The sequence below is a fragment of the Ammospiza caudacuta genome, chromosome 5 (genome assembly GCF_027887145.1).
Source record: "Ammospiza caudacuta isolate bAmmCau1 chromosome 5, bAmmCau1.pri, whole genome shotgun sequence".
Classification (NCBI taxonomy): Eukaryota; Metazoa; Chordata; class Aves; order Passeriformes; family Passerellidae; genus Ammospiza; species Ammospiza caudacuta.
The window spans coordinates 71368201-71374433 of record NC_080597.1 but is presented as its reverse complement, the minus strand read 5'-3'; the positions used below and the strand labels follow the sequence as shown (position 1 = coordinate 71374433).

At 41.7% G+C, this 6233-nt stretch overlaps 1 long non-coding RNA gene across 1 annotated transcript; it reads right to left on the bottom strand.

The window, feature by feature from the left end:
* Nucleotides 1–3445: 3445 nt before the first annotated feature.
* Nucleotides 3446–5687, bottom strand: LOC131558394 (uncharacterized). The gene is made up of 3 exons (XR_009274809.1): nucleotides 5562–5687; nucleotides 4308–4430; nucleotides 3446–3678 (listed from the first exon to the last, which is right to left on the bottom strand). It is a non-coding gene; the product is annotated as an uncharacterized LOC131558394 (long non-coding RNA).
* Between the last annotated feature and the right edge of the window lie 546 nt (nucleotides 5688–6233).

The window sequence follows — 6233 nt, the reverse complement described above, 5'->3', positions numbered from 1 at the left end:
CTATTTAAAATCCTGCATTATATATTTTTGGGAGGATGCTGAAGCAGCAAAGGTAGATGGGTGTCATATGCTGTTTGCTGGATTTTGTGGGTCCAATTAATCTCTGGTACAGTGTAATGAAGTCAGGTCTGAAATGCAGCAGCAGTGTGCCTAAATTTTTCCTACAAAAAGTGTATTTTCTCTTTTTTTTTTTTTCCTCCCCAAACAGTCTGCTGATTCCTGTCTGCTAACTAACTTTATTTACAGGACTTACATGCTGAAACTGTTTGACTCTCATCCTTCCTGGGACAATAGGAGAATTTTTATAAAGCATAAGGCCCTCATTTACAGTTCAGCTCACATGATGAGCTTTATCCTGCATTTACCAAACGAATGTGCTACAAAAATCTTTTCTATTTTCCTCTGTTACTCAATTTTGTGAAACATTCTGGGATATAATTTATGAAAATGTGATGGCAATGTTTTATCAGCTGCTCTCTTACTGGTTTTAGTTCTTCCTTCCCTGTGCTGATATTTTGCTTAAAGGGGCACTCGTGGCTTTAAATGACATTTCAGCCTGGGCAGTGCAGTTTCCAGTAATGTTTTCCAAGAGTTAGCACATCCCCTTTTCCACTGATATTTCTGATTTTCCTTTTTGTGAGTTCGAGAGATCCATCCTTTTCCTGCAGAATAAGCCTGATCCTGCAAGCTAGCCTAATTATGGTCACTCAGATGAATAAATCTTTGCAGCTTTCATTTCTGAAAGTACGAGCCAGTGTGGATACCACAGCCCCAATCCTGCCATCTCATCTGCATGAAAGTGAATTAGAAACTAGGACAAGGTGACTTTAGGTCAAAGTCTTGTAGTTATCCATACAACACGTAGGAGGATCCTGGAGCTGGAAGCAGCTTTCTGTCCTGCACTGCTGGTGCTTCTCAGCTGGGACTGAGAAAAAACTCCACAAACCCAAAGGCTCCCATGTACAGGGAGCTGTGAGTCTGTTGTTGGGCATTTTGGGGTGGGCATCCTAAAACTGGGCTGGGATCATCTGCTCGTTTGTCACAGGCCACCATTGCATTATTCCAGCTGGAGAAATGCAGAGATGAAAGTCCTCTTTATCCCACTAGAATGGCTGCCTTGTGTCACCCTAGATAGTCACTGCCTGCATCACTGTGGCAGCCAAGTGACAGGATAAAGTGCACACTGGCTCTGGGGTCAGACAGATTTTAATTTCATCTTTTATTTCAGTTTCTGTCTCAGTATCATGTTATTATTACATACATTAAGAACCCATAGGTCTTTTTTTCTGGTGAAAATATGAAAAATTTGAGCATTTTGTATCTATTCATGAATGGTTTAAAAGTATTTCCTCAAATTAAATGAGTAATGTGTTTTTCAAAATGCCATGAAATTAGCCAGCTAAATAAGGGCTTTGTCTTGCAACATGTCCCAAGTCAGTATGATCATCTCTGATGATTTCTTAGTTATTATGCTTCAAGTTACTTTCAAAATATCCCTTCCCCATTCTAACTGATAGTAATTTTTCTGGTGTGCAAAATACTTTTCTTTTTCATTTCAGATCATGAGCTAACTGATTAAATATAATTAATCTAGTAATATTTCAGTATTAACAGCAGCAGTGCTCTTCACACAGGATGTCCCAGACTTTTTGTTTCCAGGTGTGTCCAGTTCATGATAATAATTTATTATTCAGAAGTAGGATGGTATAGGACAAAGATGCCATAGAGAATTGAATAAGTGTACTAAGAACCACTTCAGCTTTTCAGTTGGAAAAATTATAGTGGAGAAAGTCTCATAAACTCAGTGATTTGATCTGAGGCTTAGTCTAATGTCAAGGAATTCATGTGAGGCTGTGTGAAGAGGGAAGAGGCTGCTGACTGTCACATTAATAGCACCATGATTAGCACTCATCCTGGAGCCTGATGAGGTTCTGTGTGGTGTTAGGGAGCAGGAGAAGGGTGAAGAGGTAAATTGAACACCAGGAGCTGTGCAGGTGACAGGTTAATAGGTGAGCTATTTTGGTTAGTTATGTGTAAGGATTGGCACTGAGGATTTTATAAGCTGTAGTAGAGTTTCCAGTGGTGGTTTTGAGGTCATATGACATGTGTGCGCAGTACTTAGCCCCAAAGTGACAATAGGCCACGTTGTGCTCTGCTGTCTCACTACAAAGCTTCCCTTTCAGCAGGCTCTCAGGCTGCCATATCCAAGGACTCAGAGAGGAAGGTGTCTGGATGTCCTGAAGAATTCTGAAGTCAGGAGTGCAGTTTAACTTGTTTTCCAATCCTTCTGAAGTTTTTCCTGACCATTTGAATCACAGTACTTGATGTTTCATGTCTCTGTCCTTATCTTCTTTTTCTTTTAGAACACAGTTTTGAAATGTGTTCTTGTCCATCCTGCTGCTTGTTAATCTTTCTCATATAAATTTTAAAGAAAAAAATTACAGGACAGACCAATGTTTTCATCTGTTTGCCAGCTCGGGGAGACCAAAACATTCCAGAACTGTTTCAACAATAAAGAATATAACTGAATCTATGTACAAAGTGTTCTTTGTGTGTGCAGTCACAAACCCTCTGAACATTTCCATATCAGAATGCAAACCCTCTGAACATTTCCATATCAGAATGCAAACCCCCTTTTGACTGTAAGGTTGGACTTTCCCCCTCCTTTTTGAATTTTTGTACAGCTTGGACTAAAGTTGCAAGGAAGGGCACTGTGTTCGAAGAGTCAATGCTTGATGGTCACCCACTCCAATCCAATACTTGTGGGATAGCTGGATATTAAGTCATCCTTAGGACAAATCAGTGTTTGTATTTGAATTCTGGGAATGGAGAGGAGAAAAAGGTGTCCAAGAAACAGATGTGGTTGAAGGATGAAGAAGAAAAGGTATCAACAATGCTCTTTTTTATGAAGGAGGATGTGGGAGAGTAAAAGAGATCTGTCCACATGGACATCCTCTGCTTCTCAGCAATGTGGAGAAACCATGGGCTGAACTAATTTTTGCCTTACAACCCAAGTCCTTCAAGGCAGCTGAGGACAATGTGAGTAGGGCTTGTTATTTTGCCTAGAAATTTGAACTTTTCTGCTATACAAAGAGTAACAGTGCTTAGAAGTTTTAGGCTGGATGTGTCTTTGCATCACTACCACCTCTGCCAAAGAGATGAAATGTAAAGCCAGGCTGGTGTCCTCAGAAAGGGCACGTTTGAGCTTTGGGTCATCCCAGAGTCACTGTCAGTGATGCCAGCCCAAGCACAGCAGTCAGCACTCCCAGATCTGATGGAGGCTGCAGGCACAAATTGCAGCAAGCTCAGCTCAGGGTCCAGCAGCCCAGTGAGCCCCTGCTAGGGAGAGCTCCAAGAGGGTCATGCTGCTAATCATTCCTCCATTTTGTGTGTTTGCTTCAGCCACAGCAGCTGAAGGCAGATGTAAGAGTGCAGTCACTGGAGCTATGGATGGAAAACGAATGCAGCCTCAGCTGCAGGAACAAAAGCATTTAACACCATCAGACAGCTCCTTGAGGCTGTGAGGTGAAGCCCAGGCAGCAGCCATGCTCCTCCAAGTCCTGACTGAGCCTGATGTGGGCATGTTGTGCTGTGTCCCCAGCCCAGCCTCTGTTTCCAGCTTGCCACAGGGACTTGCTCTCCATGTCTCGATTCTGCCTTGATCCTCTTCCATTTCTCCTGCCACACATTAGTAAATGCACTTGCAGTAAAATCAATGGGAGTTTGAAAACTAAAAGTAATGTGTGCTTTGGTATGCTACTAATCCACTTATTTGGATCCTCTTACTGCTCCTCTGGGCTGCCCTGATCCTCTCTATCAGCCCACCCAGCTGCTCTGATCTGCTCTCTAAACTTGTGCTGTGCCTATATTAGCATCCCTGTCAACTCACAGGGCTGCTGCCTCAACGCCATCAATCCCCTCTCCCAATGAGAGTTTCTCTACTAATAATCCCTGTAGCTCAGAATACTGATGCAAACTAAAATAAATTCATGAAAAGTTGCTGCATCTCCTACTAAGATGTTCTATTTTCCTAAATGTTTTCCAACAGTACTTCTATTTCAGGCTGGTGAAATAGCTTCAGACACATTCATAGCCACCTGCCTGCTTTTCAGTTCTAAAAAATAAAATTTCATTGCAAGGTACAATGGAGTTCAAAATCTACTCACACATGCACTTTTTAAAGAGAGATTATGTGAGTTTTAAATCTCTGTCAGGCTGCAGACTGACAACATCTGAAAAAGGTGCTTTTATTCAGCAGTAAGATACATACAGCAGCATTTTCATTAATGTGACCCCCCTGGATTTACCTTCAGAGATGTGTAGATACTGAAGACTCCATCATCCATTCAATCCCTGACCTCTCTGCTGAGGCAGCCAGTGCACCTGCATGGGCATTTTCTCTGAGATGGACACATCCTGCAGGGATCACACTGACAACACAGAACTATGATCATTTAGCAATAACTTTGAGAGATTTCTTGCCTGTGTTGAATAGAAGCTAATGAACTCAGAAGTACAATACTTTATGCTCAACCATTTATCTTCTATATGCAATAAAGTGAAAGAAAAATAGATGTTTTATGTGCTTTTATAGCATCCAACAAGATCTGTTTGGTGTTTGGATGGTGACTGTTAATACAGCTAAAATGTCTCAACCCCAAGGGATGTTAAGTGTAGATATTCCTTTAGGAAAAATGCAGTGCATGCAGTTTGACAACACAGTCTGTATTTGCAGGGCTCAGTCCTGTAACTGCACCTTTCCTGGAAAGACTTTGTTGTTTGGGTATGTGGTGCAAAGTGACGCTGGGAGTAAGGATGTTCAGTGCTTCACATCATTTGCCCTGCACTGCTGGAGTGCTAGAAAGAACAGCTACAAAAATACCAACAACAGCAAAAAACCAAAACCAAAGCAACAAAAAAAGGCAGCATGACCATTTTCGTCCAAGATGTTTTGGATTCTTTAACAGCCACAAATGGCCACTGCTGTCAAAAAAGCACAGTCTCCCTAGTGACATCTTGGGACCAATTCCTTAGGGACTCTGATGACACAGTGCCATTAGCTGAGGCACAAATACTGTTCCTGAAACAACAGAATTTTCATCAGATATCTCACATATCAGCCAGTTTGGCAATAATTAGCTGTACTTAAATGTAAAGCTTTTTAGAAGCAACAATGAGTTTTTTACACCACCTCAGTTTTACAGATAAAGCTGCTGGGATAGGAAAGACTCACACATCCTATAGACAACCTAAACAATGCTCATAAATATTGCCTGGTCAAAATCAGAGAATAATTAACAGCCCAATATTATTTCAAGTGTGTTTCTAAAAGCCACACAAGCCTTACTAACCAGTAACATCCATATAGATGTCACCACTTTCCTATTTTAACAGTGCATTCCAGAGGTGTGTCCTGGCAGACAGGAGTTGCAGGGGCTGACTTACCATGAGAACTAATCAAGTGATACTTTAAAAAGCAAAACAAGCCAAGTTCAAATGCTGCCTTCATGATACACAGATGCCCTACACTTTGAAAGACTTATGTTAGAAATGTTAGGTACCTTTTTTCTGCCATTTCCTCCCCAGTGAGCTTTCCTTGTCTTTGCAGTATGATTTGCACACCTGTGGTGGAGCACTACCTCAAATTTCTTCCTCAGCCTTCTCTGTAGCTGAGTGTTTGTCTGACTGTGATCTCCTGGAGACTGTGTGCTGTTTGGAAAGGTGAAAGCCCAGAGTGGCTTAAATTGACTAAATGGAGGGGATGGGCCCATCCCCAGTGCCAGGGTTGTAGGCAGGTGCAGTTTGCAATCCTTAGCAGCAATACTGACACCTCTGATAGAACACCTGTAGGTGCCTGTAGATGTGACAGGCTGGAGGTACCTGTAACAAAGTAGATGTGGGGGCAAAGAATGGGGAATTGGATGGGTTAATCCCTCTCAAAAAGTTAAGGACTGCTTTAATAAAAAAAAGAAAAGACAGACTGAGTGTAGAGCTCCCTTTGCCAGAAGTGGACATACTTAGTCATGGTGTAAAGGCAATTTTATCCAATGTCTTTTTTGGTATAGTGTTTTGAAGATGAATAAAAGGAACCATGTACTTATCTAAAAAGGGTTTCCAAGAGTCATCTGTGCCCTTGTTACTTGAAATGAGTTCTGCAATCTTGGTCAGCTGCAAGGCATCAGTTCTGCCTCCTGTGTGTGAGTGAAAGCATATGCTGGCTGAACTGGGGTTTT